Here is an 18,838-nt window from a genome sequence, read left to right as displayed (position 1 = left end):
CTTCCTTTCTTCCTTCCCTTTTCCTTCCCTCCTTCCTTCTTTCTCTCTCTCCCCACCCTCCCTTCCTTCCTTCTTTCTTTCCTTCCTTGGGTGAAGGAACAGAGATTCACACTACTGTTAGTATGGGTGTATCGTCAAGATGTCTCCAATTTACTTTTTTTATATACATGTGTCTTTTTTTTTGAGACGGAGTCTCGCTCTGTCGCCCAGGCTGGAGTACAGTGGTGTAATCTCGGCTCACTGCAAGCTCCACCTCCCAAGTCAAGCAATTCTCCCACCTCAGTCTCCCAATTAGCTGGGATTACAGGCACCTGCCACCATGCCCAGATAATTTTTATATTTTTAGTAGAGTTGGGGTTTCGCCATGTTGGCCAGGCTAGTCTCAAATTCCTGACCTCCAATGATCCACCCACCCAGGCCTCCCAAAGTGCTGGGATTATACGTGTGGGCCACCACGCCCGGCCAACATGTATCTTTTTTCAAGCTTTATTGAGGTATGACTGACAAATAAAAATGGTATATATTTAGGGTATACAGCACGTTTTGATACATGTATACATCGTGAAATGATCACCACGATCAAGCTAATTAACATACCGATCACCTGCCATCATCACCCCTTGTGTGCGTGTCATGATGGCACTTAAGATCTACTCTCTTAGCAAATATCTTCACTTTTCTTTAATGGAGTGAGTTATACTATATAAATAGCTGGCCTGACCTAGGGTATACACAGCTGGTTAGTGGACGAGCTGGTTAACAGCAAGGGTGGTTCTTGGCAAGGCTATTTTCAAAGTGCTGTATTCTCAACATGGGAGCAGCTACACAAGACGCCCTTCGGACAGCCACACGGGCCCTGCCCACTCAGCTTGAGGAGGTTCTACGTGCTCCCAATGATGGCAGACAAACCATACAAACCATACTTCAATGAAAGAGTCACTTGCTAGGGTGGCTTCTTTGTCTGATCTTAATGGCCAAATACTCATGTAACATTGGCCCAGGTAACATTTGCTCTGAGTTTCAAAAGATCACATCAGTGCACCAAGGAACTCGAAGCTTTGATGGCATAGTAACATGACATAATAGAATCTGGATATAGTCATGCAATAACAATCACGAACCGCTTGCTGTGTACCAGAAACTATACTAAGCGTTTACAAGAATGATCTCAGTAAATTGCAACATCCAATGAGATTATCATCTCCATCACATTGATGAAGTAACCAGAGCACAGAGAAGGTAAGAAACCCACCAAAACCACAGAGCCCTACACGACAGTCAGCATTTTGGATGACTCAGCCATACATGCCCCTGTGATCACACTCCATTTCCGGATAGTCATATTTCATGTTTTTCACTGGGAGGAACGGTCCAGGGATAATTTCTTCTCATTCCTGTCTTTAAAAATAGTACAAAAGGATAAAAACAAAAAGTAAAAGAAAAATAAAATCTGCCCCGGAGGTTAAAACAACATATCTGATGTCAAAAAAATTTTTTTCACTTTGTTTTTCTCAACAAAAATTCAAATCACTCAAGTACTGCTTGACTCTCTTCTCCAAACAAACCTAGGCAAGAAGTCCATAGTATCTCTACACACACCTAGGCAAGAAGTCCAGACGGCTCTACAGTTTCTCCTCCAGAGAACTCCGTGGGCCTGGCATGGTGGCCCATACCTGTAATCTCAGCACTCTGGAAGGCTGAGGCAGGAGGATCACTTGAGGCCAGGAGTTCAAGATCAGCCTGGGAAATATAGAGAAACAAAAAATAATAATAATAATAATAATAAAAATAAGTAAAAATAAAAATATTTTTTAAAAAATTAGTAAAAAAGGCCAGGCACAGTGGCTCACGTCTGTAATCCCAACACTTTGGGAGGCCAAGGCAGGAGGATCACTTGAGGTCAGGAGTTCGAGACTAGCCTGACCAACATGGTGAAACCCCGTCTCTACTAAAACTAGAAAAAAATTAGCCAGGTGTAGTGGCACACACCTGTAATCCCAACTACTTGGGAAGCTGAGGCAGGAGAATCACCTGAATCCAGAGGCAGAGGTTGCAGTGAGCCGAGATCACGCCATTGCACTCCAGCCTGGGCAACAAGAGCGAAACTCCATCTCAAAAAATAATAATAATAAAAATAAGTAAAAAAATAAGTTAGCCAAGCACTGTGGTACATACCTGCAGTCCTTGTTACTCAGGAGGCTGAGGCAGGAGGATCGCTTGAGCCCAAGAGTTCAAGACTACAGTGAGTCACAAAATTAACCTAAAAATTAATGCTTTTTTAAAATAGGATCTCACTCTGTCACCAAGGCTGGAATGCAGTGGTACAATCTTGGCTTACTGCAGCCCCAACCTTTTGTGTAGGGCGTCTTGTATAACTGCTCCCGTGTTGAGAATACAGCACTTTGAAAATAGCCTTGGCAAGAACCACCCTTGCTGTTAAGCAGCCCATCCACTAACCAGCAGTGTATACCCTAGGTCAGGCCAGCTGTTTATATATTATAACTCACTCCATTAAAGAAAAGTGAAGATATTTGCTAAGAGAGTAGATCTTAAGGCTCAAGCAATCCTCCCACCTATCTCACTCTTTTCAGTAGCTGGGACCCCAGGTGTGCACAACTACACTCAGCTAATTTTTTAATTTTTTTTAGAGACAGCGTTTTGCTATCTAGCCCAGGCTGTTCTCAAACTCTTGGCCTCAAGCCATCTTTCCGTCTCAGCTTCCCAAAGTGCTGGGATTAAAGGCGTGAGGCACCACGCCTAGCCCTAAAAATTAAACATTTTAAAAAAGGAAAAAACTATCTGAAGGCTGCCCAGTGGCCAGCAGAGGCCTCTCATCATGATATGTCAGAAAGTTACCAGTTACTCCCTTTAAGGACTCTAGGCGAGTTTCTGCAGAAAGAGTGACATGGGAAATAAATTGTAGTCGGCCTTCCAATACCTTTGCTAACTTCTCCAGTATTGATAATGACTTTGAACTAAGCTTTATAATGTAATTACTTCTTGAAACTGGTGCCTTCTGAAGCTAACATGAGATACAGACCATTCTGCAGAAGAACGTACTCAGTAAAAAAAGGCAGAGAGAGAGAGAGACACGGTGGAAAAAACTTAGACCCAAAGAACCGATCCCAGAAAAGGAGACGTTGTCTTAACCCACCCTAGAAATGCCGAAATGTCTTAGGATAAATTGGGGAAGCTGCCAGTTGGGACATTCCCTAGTTCTATTCCAAAATCCCTTCCCTACATTTAGTCCAATTTAAAGTATCTCATGTAATCTTGGAAAAGGTCAAAGAATTCTCAAAGGAAGTCAACATCCAACTAAGATACAGCACACAGTATCTGACAGCAGGGAAGGAAGGGTAGACTCAAACCAGCACAACAAGGACAGAGAGTTCTAACTCCAAAGGGCTTGGGAATCACTGGCATAGAGGTTGCTGTAAAGTCTCCAACTGCAAAAAGAGAAAGGATTTATATCATGGCTACTATCCATACTTTAAAAACATCTGAGCTTCCTCAAATACTAGTGTCAGAGGCATTGGAACCAGATCAACTCCATCTTGAGTAGGGGCTGGGTAAAATGAGGCTGAGACCTACTGGGCTGCATTCCCAGACACCTAAGGCATGCTAAGTCACAGGATGAGACAGGAGGTCGGCACAAGAAACAGGTCATAAAGACCTTGTTGATAAAAGAGGTTGCAGTAAAGAAGCGGCCAAAACCCACTAAAACCAAGATGGCGACGAGAGTGACCTCCTGTTCTCACTGCTACACTCCCATCAGCGTCATGACAGTTTACAGATGCCAAGACCACGTCAGGAAGTTACCCTACATGCTCTAAAAAGGGGAGGCATGAATAATCCACCCCTTGTTTAGCATATCATCAAGAAATAATCATAAAAGTGGGAAACTGAGTAGCCATTCTTGATTCCTTTACTTTATCAACTTGCTTTCACTTTACTCTATGGACTTGCCCTGAATTCTTTCTTGCACAAGACCCAAGAACCGTCTCTTGGGGTCTGGATCATGACCCCTTTTCTGTAACACTAGCAGGCTGAAGGATGAAGTAATAATTGAGGCAAAGAGACTACATTTCATATCTGCAAAAGAAATGAACAGTACTAGCTGCAAATAACAGGTGCCTCTCACACAGAATACCTTTATTTCCCTCACTGGGAACTTTTCATTCTTTTTCAAAATTTGTTATTGTTAAAATTAGCATTTGACATTCACCAAAAAAAAAAAAAAAAAAAAAAAAAGCCAACAACATGTCTATATCTGCTATTATGACCTCACCATTCATTCACCTCTGAACTGACCTTCAAAACATCGTTAACTTCAGCCCAGCAAACAACAGTCAGGCACAAAGATAAGGAAGACAATTAAAAGTTATACTAACAATAAAAACAAATGAGTAATATAATTCTCTGCAGTTGTCAGGGTATGGTTTATGACTTTTACATGAAAAGGACTTTTTCTTTTTTTTCTTACAGACAGTACAAAAGCAATGATTACCATGGCTAAAGGCAAGTCAGTGGGTGGGGAAAACGGCCTTGGGAAAGTTTCCAGGCTAAAAAAGCATGTTAACAGTACTTGATGGTGATATTTTGAATACCCAAAGAAAAGTCTGTCTACTCTGCAGCCCAGTCTGTAAGGGCAATGCCAACATTGAAACCAGCCAAGGAACAAGAGCAAACGGGCCAATGGCCGGTCTTCATGCAAAGGAAGCCAAAACAAAATGGCAGAACCAAAGCTAAGTCTGACTAAATTCTACCCATTCTCCAAGGTAAGGTTTCATTTCAGAACTCTCACAAGAACTCCAATCAGTGTAAACTAAAAATAAAATTCTAAATCCCCTCAACTGACTGAATGGAGGACCTTCCTCTTGGCCGAGGGGATTTCAAAGTCAACCTGAAAGACTAGTGCAGGGCATGACCAGAAGGGAGGATCAGACACGCCTCATTCTACCCTCCTCCCTTTGGAATTCAGGCACCACTGGCCAGCATGCACTAACATTAAAACAGAAATCTTAAGACTGAGAAAACAGATACTTTGTAGCAATAAGATACCAAATTCCAGCCTGTCTCTAGTATAGCATCAAGTGACAGATAGCAGGCACTGAACGAAATCAAAGTATTTTACCCCAACATACATTTCTTTGACATGTTTTGAAACGACCCTGCAAAGCTGTCTCTTGTGAGGAAAATCTACATTCTGTAACGAATCTCATCTCCTTTCCACATCTTTTCCTGTTCCAGGAGAGATCTAACTAAGAGTCTGGCACTTTTACTATCTAATCTCTCTGAAGCCTGTTACCTGGAGGCTTCATCTGCATAACAAAAACCTTGGTCTCCACAATCCCTTATCTCAACCCAGACATTCCTTTCTATGGATTCCACATCTTTAGATAATAACTTAACTCTTTCAACCAACTGCTAATCAGAAAATCTTTGAATGCACCTACACTCAAAATCTATTCCAAAATCCCTTTCTTTGAACGTACCTGCATTCAAAGATTTTGGAAATCCCTGCTTCAAGTTGTTCTGGCTTTCTAGACCAAACCAATGTACACCTTAAATATGACATTGATTGATGTCTGCCTCTAACTTCTGTCCCTCTAAAATGTATAAAACCAAGCTGCACCCCAACCACCTTGGGCACATGTTCACAGGACGTCCTGGGGCTGTGTCACAGGCTTTGGTCATTCATATTTGACTCAGAATAAACCTCCTTAAATATTTTACAGAGTTTGACTCTTTTCATCGACATCTGCATATACTCCTCCTCAAAGCCTCAGAGGCCAAGGAAATGGAAGTTTCCATGATGGTTCTTAGGCCTGACTGTCAGAGGCATGTGAACCAGAGCAACTCCATCTTGAATAGGAACTGGGTAAAATAAGGCTGAGACCTACTGGGCTGCATTCCCAGACGGTTAAGACATTCCAAGTCACAGACTGAGATAGGAAATCAGCACAAACCACAGGTCATAAAGACCTTGCTGGTAAAACAGGCTGAGTAAAGAAGCTGGCTGGCCAAACCCCACCAAAACCAAGATGGCGATGAGAATGACCTCTGGTTGTCCTCACTACTACACTTCTGCCAGCGCCATGACAGTTTACAAATGCCATGGTAACGACAGGAAGTTACCCTATGTGGTCTAAAAAGGGGAGGCATGAATAATCCGTCCCTTGTTTAGCATATCATCCAGAAATAACCACAAAAATGGGAAACCAGGCTGGGCGCAGTGGCTCACGCTTATAATCCCAGAACTTTGGGAGGCCAAGGTGGCTGGATCACCTGAGGTCAAGAGCTCAAGACCAGCCTGGCCAACATGGTGAAACTTTGTCTCTATTAAAAATACAAAAATTAGCCGGGCGTGGTGGCAGGCGCCTATAATCCCAGCTAGTCGGGAGGCTGAGGCAGGAGAATCGCTTGAACCCAGGGAGCGGAGGATGCAGTGAGCCAAGATCACGCCACTTTACTCCAGCCTGGGCAAAAGAGCAAGACTCCGTCTCAAAAAAAAAAAAAAAAAAAAGGAAACCAGCAGCCCTCGGGGCTGCTCTGTCTATGGAATAGCCATTCTTTTATTCCTTTACTTTCTGAAGAAACTTGCTTTCACTTTATAAACTCGCCCTGAATTCTTTCTTGCGTGGGATCCAAGAAGCCTCTCCTGGGGTCTGGATCAGGATCTCTTTCCTGTAACAGGACTATATGAGCACAACACATGGTTCGTGCCTTCCTGAAGGTCATTACGACACTACATTGCAACTACAAGCTTCTATCCTTGTTTCTGTCCCCTTCTGTGTCATCACAGAGATCCTCAGAATGGAGGCAACACAGGTAAGCCCTCTCTGTTTGACCATGGTGCCTGGTGTAGAGTGAGCACCCATCATGTCTGTTCCATGAATACTGAATACATTTTATAAACAGGCAAACCCCGAGATCTGCTGCACATAAACATCTTTCCTACTCAAGTCACAATTTCGCTACTGAGGCTTCATGTCTTTGAATCTGTTTTCCAGAGTTCTTAGATATATGGATAAATATATTTCCAAGAGCTCAGTGTTTTCGCTGCTGCTGTGAGTTCATATGTGAGTTCCTATGTAGAGGGAATAAAGAAAATGGCTCAAAATTGAAGGGAAACATTAGAAAGCACAGAAATAGTGAGAAAAGAGAAGTAGAAAAGTGAAAGAAATGAGAAGACAAGATAAAATGGGAAGAAAGCAAAGAAATACCAGACTTTGGCCTGAAATTTGCCATCACACAGCTGTCTCCAGTCATGGTTAAAATTTGGACGTTTCCAAATAATACATCTAGCATGCTTCTCCCTACAAATGAAATGGATGAAGTCGGTTTTCACGTTTCCTAAAATGCTCAACAATGGTTACAAGTTCCTTTCTGATCTTTTCCTTCTTAGGAAAGAAGAAAAAAACACTCCACATAAAACCTTTCAGAACCTAAAGCGTGACATCAGCAGGATGACTTTGGACTCAGGAAAAGTCTAGAAAGTCTTTTAGGCTGAGATGAATTTTTGAGGTTTGGGGTGACAAAAAACTAAAAACAGTGCCCATGTATATAGAAGGGCTTTGCAAGTCTATCTGAAATAAAACATTCACAGAATAAAAGTCCATTCCCATATAACGTCTACGAGAAATCAAAGTTTTAAGAAAAATAAGTCACTAAGAAAGACTACCTTCATGTGCCCTTGAGCCTACAGTTTACATTTTATTGAGTTTGGTGCATTTGAACTCTTTAATAAGACTGGAAGAATTATTACTGCTGCATTTTATACCATCAAAGAGATTCTCTTTTGAAACTTGAAAACTAAAGTACACATTTCCTTTTTCCTCCCACATTTTTGTGCAAGAAAATTTATTTTATACAACTTCCAATCCATTCTGTATCCTAGAGATTTGACTGAAACTGACTATAATCAAGTGCTTCTCGGTTTATCTGGGGGTTTTAGTTGTCATCTTTGAGTATAGAATAGAATATAAAAAGAAAAGGTAAGTTTAGCCTTGGGGGTCGGGGGAAGAGTTTGGCCTTTTACTTTTTTTTTTTTTTTTTTTTTTGAGACAGTTTCATTCTGTTGCCCAGGCTGGAGTGCAGTGGCACGATCTCGGCTCACTGCAACTTCCACCTCCTGGGTTGAAGTGATTCTTGTTCCTTGGCCTCCTAGGTAGCTGGGATTACAGGCATGTGCCACCACACCCAGATAATTTTTTTTTTTTTTTTTTTTTAGTAGAGACAGGGTTTCACCATGTTGGCCAGGCTAGTCTCAAACTCCTGGCCTCCAGTGATCCACCCGCCTTGGCCTCCCAAAGTGCTGGGATTACAGGTGTGAGGACTTTTTTTTTTTTTTTAACAAAATAAACACATTAAAAATTTATTTAAAGGCCAAGTGCAGTGGCTTATACCTATAATACCAGTACTGTGGAAGGCCAAAGTGGTTGGATCACTTGAACCCAGGAGTTCAAGACTAGCCTGGGCAAGATGGTGAAAACCCATCTCTAAAAATATATAAAAATTAGCCAGGCATGTGGCATGTGCCTGTAGTCCCAGCTACCTGGGAGGCTGAGGCAGGAGGATCATTTCAGCCCAGGAGATGGGAGGCTACAATGAGCCAAGGTCGCACCACTGCACTCCAGCCCGGGTGACAGAGTGTGAGACTCTGTCTCCGAAAGAAAAGAAAAATTAATATAAGTCATATGTGACATGACAGCCTTCAGAAATGAAGCCCAGACAACCCAGGAAAAACTGTCTATTTTTATGGACAGTCATGCTGATGTATGATTGGAGGACGAAAGGGTATCATTTAATGGTAATAAACTAGGAGAAACTTAGCAAGGCCTGCTTTTCCAAATTATTCTTGGCCTCTGGGAACAGGGCAGAACCCCACTGGCATGAGGGTCTTATGACCAACTTTCAGGCAGACCAGAGAATTCTTTTCAGCCCACTTTAGGGGAAAAGGGTGAGAGAAGGTTAGAGGGTGACCTTCCTGCTTCTACAGTTTCCTCCATTTCCTTCGGCCTGAAATATTCAGTATGCCAAGATGCCATATTTTCAGGTAGCATTTCCTGCATCCCATCATATATACAGATCATTTTTGATTATGAAGCCTACAGGACAGAAACCATGTTTTATCACCTGTGTGTTTTGCAAGACCTAAGCACTGCACCTGGCATACACAGCAACTCATATACTTTATTGAGGTATAATTTATCTGCAATAAACTGCATTCATTTAAAATGTGCCATTGAGTTCAACTTTTGTCACACCAAATTAAACAAAAAAATAGGTATCTGGCCAGGCGCGGTGGCTCACACCTGGAATCCCAGCACTTTGGGAGGCCAAGGTGGATGGACCACCTGAGGTCAGGAGTTTGACACCAGCCTGGCCAACGTGGTGAAACCCCATCTCTACTAAAAGTACAAAAATTAGCCAGCTGTGGTGGCGTCCACCTGTAGTCCCAGCTACTCAGGAGGCTGAGGCAGGAGAATTGCCTCCTGCCTCCTGAAGGAGGAGGCTGTAGTGAGCCAAGATCACTGCACTCCAGCCTAGGTGACAGAGGGAGACTCCGTTTCAAAAAAAAAATCCCAAAAGACTAACATATAGTAGGAATGGCAGGGAAAAGACCTACTGTTTCATAATCACGTCATAATTCAAGTAAGACTTTTATGAGGAGTTTCAAGGAAATGAATCCCAGGCCAAACCCACATCTGCCTTTTCTGACTTAGAGAATCTGCTGCTAGAAAGTAAGACAAGGGATAGGGTTTGGCCGTGTCCCCACCCAAATCTCACCTTGAATTACAGTTCCCATAATTCCCACGTTATGAGAGGACCCAGTGGGAGATCACTGAATCTCAGGGCAGTTTCCCCCATACTATTCTCGTGGTAGTGAGGAGGTCTTTTACGAGACCTGATGGTTTGATAAGGGGTTTCCCTTTTCACCTGGTTCTCATTCTCTCTCTTGCCTGCCGCCATATAAGATGTGTCTTTCGCCTTCTGCCACGATGGAGAGGCCTCCCCAGCCACATGGAACTGTGAGTCCATTAAACCTCTTTTTCTTTATAAATTACCCAGCCTCAGGTATGTCTGTATCAGCAGCGTGAAAACAGACTAATACAACAACTCTAGGCCACTAACGTCTTTCCCATTTTATTTAGAAAAACAAAATCTCCTCAGATTGTCTTATATCAAAGACACAGCAGAACGAACAATTAAGTCCTCAATCCCTCTCTCAGGATTCCAGGGACAATGAATTCAACTGCAAAGCATTCAGCAGTGCGGCTCTGCAACCAGGACCCCTCACCGATGTGCACGCTGACGACACTACCTACAGCAGGGAGGGGGACTGGTGACAGCAAACCCCACAGCTGTTACCACAGCCAAGCCCTAAAATGCAGGCAAACAATAACATGCACATCCTCTCAGTCATGCCCACTTAAACTCTGTCACTCACTAAACAGCGATAACGCCCCCTGAAAAAAATAAAGGGACATACACACACACAAGGTAATTTTGAAAAACACGTGGCTCTCCCTGTCTGGCCTCCAGTCAATAAGTGCCCCCATAGATGACAGCTTTCGATAAATATTAAACCATAACAAACAACCGCTCGGAGCTCTGAGACGTACGCAGCCTTTTCACCCACAGAAAGCACCTGTCAAGAATGACTTCGAATGTGAGTTATGAAAAAGAAAAATAATGTTAGTCTGTGGTACACAAGGCAAAGTCCTCAGACAGCCTGCACAATGGAACTTGGGATAAGAGGCCCTGGTAGACGCAGACAATAGTGCCTGACGTCTGTCCTACCCTGGCGACAGTCTCCCACACGTGACGGGCATATGACTCTATTTTAATAAACAAGAGGGGAAGAGACAGGAAAGAGCCTGCACCAGAAAGCTAAAGTTTGGGGAAAATTCCATAGAAAGCAAAAAATCAATTAGAAATATTAAGTATTTCTTAAAAAATTAAAGTAACACGGTGCTGTACAAGGATGCAGTTTGTATTTAACGTCCAAAGGCGGGTTTGCTGTTACTGTTATTTCACTAAAATCAAGACTATTAACTCTGTGGTATGATGAAGCGAGGCAGGAAAGAAAAACAAAGGCTTCCTCTAAGGAGAAATAAGTTATTGCATCTCTACCGCAATGTCTCAACCTTCAAAAGTCATGGTGAGAATTCTCAGTCTCAAGTCATTCCTAGCGCAACAGCAAAAAGGTACAACCACCACTCCTGGGTAACAGACCAGCAGTCGTTGCAAACTTCATTAAAATGTTTCATTCCCAAACCAGTGAAACAACATACAAAAATGGTCCCAGTAAAGACAAGAACGTGACCTCAAAAAAAAAAAAGTTTTTAAAGAAAGATATGTCCAGGAATTTCAACTGATGGAATACCCAGTGCTTCAAAAACAGGGTTTTCTTAGAAGCTTCTTAAGAAACAAACTGAAGGAATGTCATGGGGGATTATACCTTTTTCATCTTCCCAGTTCAGCGGGGACCATAGCCACATAAATAATTCCATCAGGACAGGGGAAGCAAAGTATCAGAGATGGGAAAAAAAAAAAAAAAGCAAGAGTGGCTTAACATGTGGTCCTGGCCTCCAAGGAGGTCAGCAATGTAGTGGTCAAAGACAAAAGGAAAAGCTCCCAAGCTCAAGGTGAAGGATCCATGACTTCAGGCACCTGAAATGCGCTTTGCTAAGCCTGGTCCATCGTGGAGTGTGCAGAAAAGAGCACATGCTTCAAAAGGCCCCCTCACAAGGTTGGCCCTTGGCTGGCACCTGAGAACCGGGATTTCAGGAGGGTTCCCACCATCCTAAAGAGCAATTCACTGCACCTAAACAGTTTACGCAAGCAAAGTGGTTTTTGCCGAACACCTGCTTTCCGTCTGAGATTCTGGAATTTGGGTCTGTGCTAGGCAGCAGGTGCCCATGTGACCAGCTCTCAGTAAGAACCCTAACGAGAAGCTGATGTGAATATGTACTGCAGGATTCCAAGTATATGACATTCTAGAAAAGGCAAAATTCGGAGGCGGGAAAACAGTCAGTGATTGCCAGGGGTTGGAGACAGGGAGGGGAAAATATGCAGAAGAGGGAGAATTTTTAGGGCAGTGAAACTACTCTGTACGATACGATCATGGTAGAGCCACGTCATTATCTATTTGTCCAAATCCACAGAATGTACACACCAAGAGTGAGCCCTAATGTAAACTACGGGCTCAGGACGATCGAGACGTGTGATTGCGGGTTCATCAGCTGTAACCAAATGCCCCGCTGTGGTGGGGGATGTTGATAGTAGGCGAGCCCGTGCATGTGTGGGGGGCAGCGAGTATATAGGAAGTTTCCGTATCTTCCATTCCGTTTGGCTATGAACCTAAAAATGCTTTAAAAAGTAAGGTCTGGACCGGGTGCAGTGGCTCACGCCTGTAATCCCCGCACTTTGGGAGGTCAAGGCAGGCGGATCACCTAAGGACAGGAGTTTGAGACCAGCCTGATCAACGTGGTGAAACCCTGTCTCTACTAAGAAAATACAAAAAATTAGCCGGGCGTGGTAGCAGACGCCTGTAATCCCAGCTACTTGGGAAACTGAGGCAGGAGAATCTCTTGAACCCAGGAGGCAGAAGCTGCAGTGAGCTAAGATTGTGCCACTGCACTCCAGCTTGGGTGACAAAGCCAGACTCTGTCCAGATAAATGAATAAATAAATAAAGTCTGTTTAAGAAAAAAAAAAAAAATCTGGCTGCTGAGTCTAACGAGGTTCCCTGGTAGATGCCATTTCACACGTGTCGCCACCACTCCTTGCTGACTGAACGAAGCTTGCCCTGTGTGCCCACCCCCCAGGGAGAGGACGCTGGGAAGTCTGTGCCCACCTGACCTGCACCCTGCTCCTGGAGCCTCTCCCCTGTGCCGGATTTGTTCTGTGTCCTTTCGCTGTGATAAATCTTAGCCATGACTATGACCACAGGCTGAGAACTGTGAGTCCGTGGAGCGAATCATCAAACCTAGTGCATGGGCACTTAATACGTGTATTGTGACTGATCAACTAAGCTCCAAAAATACCAAAGATCCCGTCACACTGAGATCACCCGTTGGTCTCAGGGATCCTGTATCAAGTCCTCACGCCAGCATGCCCACACAGATGCCCCCGTGGGGCTCTGCTGCCGAGACAGCTTCCTCCATGAGGGCTGAGATGGGCTAATGACAGCACTCGAGCTAATGAGACCAGAATGTCAGGCATCCCACCAGGTAGGGAAACCTCTGCCCCCAAAGGCTTTACCATCGCCTCCTCGCCACCAGTGAACATAAACCCCACAGAAGTCAAAGGTTGTCCTTTCTTTCTTTTTTTTTTTTTTTTTTTTTTTTTTTTTTTTTTTTTTTTTTGAGACGGAGTCTTGCTCTGTCCCCCGGGCTGGAGTGCAGTGGCCGGATCTCAGCTCACTGCAAGCTCCGCCTCCGGGTTTATGCCATTCTCCTGCCTCAGCCTCCCCAGTAGCTGGGACTACAGGCGCCCGCCACCTCGCCCGGCTATTTTTTTGTATTTTTAGTAGAGACGGGGTTTCACCGTGTTAGCCAGGATGGTCTCGATCTCCTGACCTCGTGATCCGCCCGTCTCGGCCTCCCAAAGTGCTGGGATTACAGGCTTGAGCCACCGCGCCCGGCCTGTCCTTTCTTTCAAAACACAAAGTCAGCAGGCCTCAGTAGAATCCAGAAGGAAGCCTCCGATCGGCTTCCAGCTTGCCTTCGAGGGTCATGCTCTTCACTCTCCTTGGACAAGTCTTCATCCAGCGAGGCTGAGGGATGTCCCTGAGAAGGGGCGTGTGGCTTCCACTGACTGTGAGGAGGAGGCACTCCACAAACCCTTAGGTCCACAGCAGGCTCTAGACTGTATCGACAGGATGCCCAGGCTGGCCCAGGGAACCAGAGCGAACCCCTGGGCACATGTGAGGCGTGTACTTGGAAGAGGAAGACCAAGGAACCAGAGTGGCTTTCAGGCCAAGGACAGGCTTGAGTCACAGATGAAGCGGGAGCCCGGACAGCCATCGGCACTCAGTCTCCCACCCCTAGAAGCAAACCTTCCTCCCTGAGCTGTGTGGCACACGGGTACAGCCCTCTCAGGCTGTTCACCTGCAATCATGCAACCACAGCTCAGAACTGGACAGCCTAAGACTCAGTCCCAACTGTCCCCACCTCCCCATTCTGCTCATCTACAGACAAGCATGGAGCCTCAGCAAGCTCTCGCATCTGATCCCTTCTTAACCTACTCTGTAAAGGAACATGCAGGGATGGACTCACTCGTGCATTTAGCACTGATTTATGGCGGCCAGGAGGCAGCACGAATACAGGACAACGAGAAGGGTTTGGAGCAGCATTCAAAGAGCTCACCACTGAGTTCTAAAACTGCATTCCCTGTCACCTCTGAAAATACCCCCAGCCACAGGCGACCTACATCCCTCATCTGTTAAAAAACGCAAACAAAAGAGGTCTTGTTGGAATCCTGGCAGGCATTAAAGGGTAGGAGAGTGGAAAGCAGCAGAAAAGCCTGGAGATGACCACTAAGCCATCCTCCAACCTGCTGGGCACAGAGCAGGTCTCACCTTCTGACTCAGAGCTGCCAACAGACAGGCTGCTTGGGAGTGGAAGGGGCGAGCAGGTCACAGGACGCCCGCCGGTGCTACCTGGAGGTAACAGGAACTCCAGCCTGTTGCACAAAGGTGAGCATCTACGGGAGGCCCTTCCAAAACAAGCAGGGAAGTGCAATCGACAGAAATGAGGTGCTGAGCAGGTAAAAAACCATGGAAGAAGCAGAGAACCTGGAGTTAGGCTTGGAATATGGAAACCTAGGGCGGATGCATCAGTGTCAATGGGGCTTCTTGTTTGGGGACTGCAATCCGCCTCCTACTACCCACCCCTTTTTTTCTTCCTTTTTTTTTTTTTTTTGAGACAGAGTTTCGCTCCTCACCCATGCTGGAGTTCAATGGCACAATTTCAGCTCACTGCAACCTCTGCCTCCCAGGTTCAAGCAATTCTCCTGCCTCAGTCTCCCGAGTAGCTGGGATTACAGGCACCCGCCACCACACCTAGCTAATTTTTGCATTTTTAGTAGGGACAGTGTTTCACCATGTTGGTCAGGCTGGTCTCAAACTCCTGACCTCAGGTGATCCACCCACCTCAGCCTCCCAAAGTGCTGGGATTACCAGTGCAAGCCACTGCGCCCGGCCTTCCCTCCCGTCCTGATTCCTCCTGGGCTGCTTTCTCAAAGATAACTCTCCTGCAGGGAGGTCAGGGTCACGCCCCAGGGCCAGCCTTTTCTAGACGATTCCTGCATCCTTCAAGTCTCAGAACACCCAGCACAGACTGAGAGTGATCAAGGTGTCCAGGCTACCACTCAGCAACATTACCTGGTGAACGTCAGATGTGTATTTACACACTGTTCAGAGTATTATTTAACGGATTTGAAGAAACAGCACAAGGACGTTTTTCACTTTACAATTAGGGAAAGAGATTTGCTAATTTAGGTCCTTAAATCCTTGGAATCTTTAAGCAGTCACTTGCTGGATGTCGTTATCCCTAAAGCCACCAGCTAATGCTAGGCCAGTAATGAGAGAGCTCACAGCTCGCACAAACAACGGCTGAGCTATATGAGCCTGGAGCCAAGCCAACCTCACAATTCTGCCTAGATCCAGCCCTGTTCCTGGTCACTAGGGTAGTGGGCATCTCGTGGGCACCCGTGACCAAGGCTCAGCACCAGACCCCTTGTACACAGGATCTGGAAATTTCAAATGCCAAAGGGCACTCGTTCACAGAGGAGATTCGGAAGGCCAAGCAGCTTGCCTGGGGTCACAAGTCAGGGGTGTGTCTGACTCCAAACCCCAAACACTCTAAGCCATCATCCTGTACCCAGACACAATTGAGAAATATACCAACAGACTTTTTTTTTTTTTTAATTTGGAAGAGAAAAATCTTAGGACTAGTTACTCAAGGTAAGAAAGCAATAGGAAAGGAAGAGAGCTCTTAGCCAGGTATGATGGATTGCTCCTGCGGTCCCAGCAACTCAGGGGGCTGAGGCAGGAGGATCGCTTGAGTCCAGGAGTTCAAGGCTGCAGTGAGCTATGATCACACCACTGCACTCCAGCCTGGGTAACAGCAAGACGCCTTCCCCACAACAATCATAATAAAACTCAGAGGGGCCAATCCCAGTTCAGAGGAGGCGCTTGTAGATGTAACTAAATCCAGACAGAAGGACACACCGGGGGACCTGAGTACCCCACCCAATGACAGGGAGTCTGCGTATGTTAGGATGCTAAACATAACCCTTTACAAAGTGAGGGTTTAGCAAACTGCAGCCCCCAGAAGACACAGAGCTGAGTGATGGCCAGGGGCAGGGGCCCAAGCGCGTGGCTATTTGGCAGGTTCATCAATGTTACTGCAAAAATGCTCTGAATCCACGAGTTTGTTTTTCCATCTTTTCTATGGTTTTCCATTCAGCAAACATAAATGGCATGCCAGCTTTCTGGATGGAAGGCACTGACTGGGGAGATGGCCAATCGCAGGCTCCAGACCCCTTCAAATCAGGTAAGTCCTGAAAAACCTCTCCAAAACTCCATGCATTCTGACCACCAGATTCTGCTTTCCTCGACCCCATTTTATCCTTCTTTTGTGGACCAAATAACCAAGCAAAATTAAGGGAGAAGACTCTAAGGAAGCCTAGACTGTTTGGTTTGAATAAACAAATATTTAAAAAAAAAATCAAACGCTTCCACCTGAGAAAAAAATGACTCTGTACCTGGAGCAGGAAATGAGGGCAGAGGGAAAGATAGCAGGCATTGGTAATTAAGTCCTGGGGCCTGCAGGAGGGAGGGCAGCTGGTAGGATGAGAATGATCAGCAAAGCTCCATGAACGTGGTAGGCAAAAAAGCAGCTGGGCTGGGAAAGGTTTTCAGCAGGGAGATGGGGGATGTCCAGGCTCCTCAAATCTCTCAAAGGAGAACAGCATAGACAGAGCAATTCTGAGGCCGTGAGAGGAAACCTGACTGAGCACCTGCTGTGTGCTTTATGGGTCTTTCCCTGGATCTTACATAATCCACGCCCCACCTGCTCCCATGCCCGGAACACATCTGGGCACAGTCTGTGGTTCTTTTCCATGATCCGTGTGAGCTGGCTCAGGGACGGTGAAATCCCTGCATAGCCAGCACTGGTTTTACTCTAATCCCACAGACCTTGTACATGACTCTCCCAAAGGGTCATCCCGTGCTGTGCAGCAGCTCCCACTGCTGAGATGGCACCATCTTGGGAGCAGGTGGGTGGAATCTGGGATTCAAGAGTGCCCAGCACCAGCCGGCCCAATGAGGGCAGAACACCAGTGACAAGGACTCAGTGAGGGTGGACAATGGGGAATCTTCAGGGGGCAAGCAAGGTGAGTGCTGGCACCCTGACAACGTTCATTCGTTCACTCATTCATTCATTATTCAACTCATCCAGTCATTCATTTATTCAACTCCCTCGTTCTTTTTTTTTTTTTTTTTTTTTTTTTTCGAGATGGAGTCTCGCTCTGTCGCCCAGGCTGGAATGCAGTGGCACGATTTCAGCTCACTGCAACCTCCACCTCCCGGGTTCAAGCAATTCTCCTGCCTCAGCTCCCAAGTAGCTGGGACTACAGGCACGCGCCAACATGCCCGAGTAATTTTTGTATTTTTAGTAGAGATGGGGTTTCACCATGTTGCCCAGGCTGGTCTTGAACTCCTGACCTCAAATGATCCACCTGACCTCGGCCTCCGAAAGTGCTGGGATTACAGGCGTGAGTCATTGTGCCTGGCTTCAACTCACTCATTTGTTCATTCAGCCATTCATTCACACATTAACTCATCTATTAACTCATTCATTCATTCTACAACTCATTCATTTGTTCACTTGCCCATTCATTCACACATTAACTCATCTATTTGCTCATTCATTTATTCATTTATTCAACTCATTCATTTGTTCACTTCCTCATTCATTCACACATTAACTCATCCATTCACTCATTCATTCAACTCATTCATTTGTTCACTTGCTCATTCATTCACACATTAACTCACCATTCGCTCATTCATTTATTCAACTCATTCATTTGTTCACTTGCCCATTCATTCACACATTAACTCATCTATTTGCTCATTCATTTATTCAACTCATTCATTTGTTCACTTGCTCATTCATTCACACATTAACTCATCTATTTGCTCATTCATTTATTCATTTATTCAACTCATTCATTCGTTCACTTGCTCATTCATTCACACATTAACTCACCATTCGCTCATTCATTTATTCAACTCATTCATTTGTTCACTTGCCCATTCATTCACACATTAACTCATCCATTTGCTCATTCATTCATTTATTCAACTCATTCATTTGTTCATTCACCCACTCACACATTAACTCGTCCATTCACTCATTTATTTATTCATTCATTCATGTATTCATGTACTCACTCATTCGTTTATTCATTCCCACTTTGGTGGGAAACAAAAGGCTTCAAACCAGGCCCCAGCTGGATCTGCCAGAAACACACACACATAGACAACAGACAAATGAACCTTGGACTATGTTTCCTGCAAATGAAGGTAGGGGTGATGGGAGAAAACTTGAGAATCACAGCCTCACGGGACTGAGGAAAAACTCTTTGGGGCTGTCTCCCCACCACTACGGGCAAGTTTCAATCCACTTCTGTGGGTCATATGATTCCCCCTCTTCCTATCACCATCTCCAAAGGCAAATTAGAGCTCCCAGGCTCTCAGAGAAACGCGGCCCAGCATCTCCAGACAGCCCATGGAATCTGGAAATCACCGCTCCTCTGAT

Source organism: Rhinopithecus roxellana, chromosome 11, assembly GCF_007565055.1.
Source record: "Rhinopithecus roxellana isolate Shanxi Qingling chromosome 11, ASM756505v1, whole genome shotgun sequence".
NCBI classification, from domain to species: Eukaryota; Metazoa; Chordata; class Mammalia; order Primates; family Cercopithecidae; genus Rhinopithecus; species Rhinopithecus roxellana.
Note: the sequence above shows the minus strand (reverse complement) of the source record.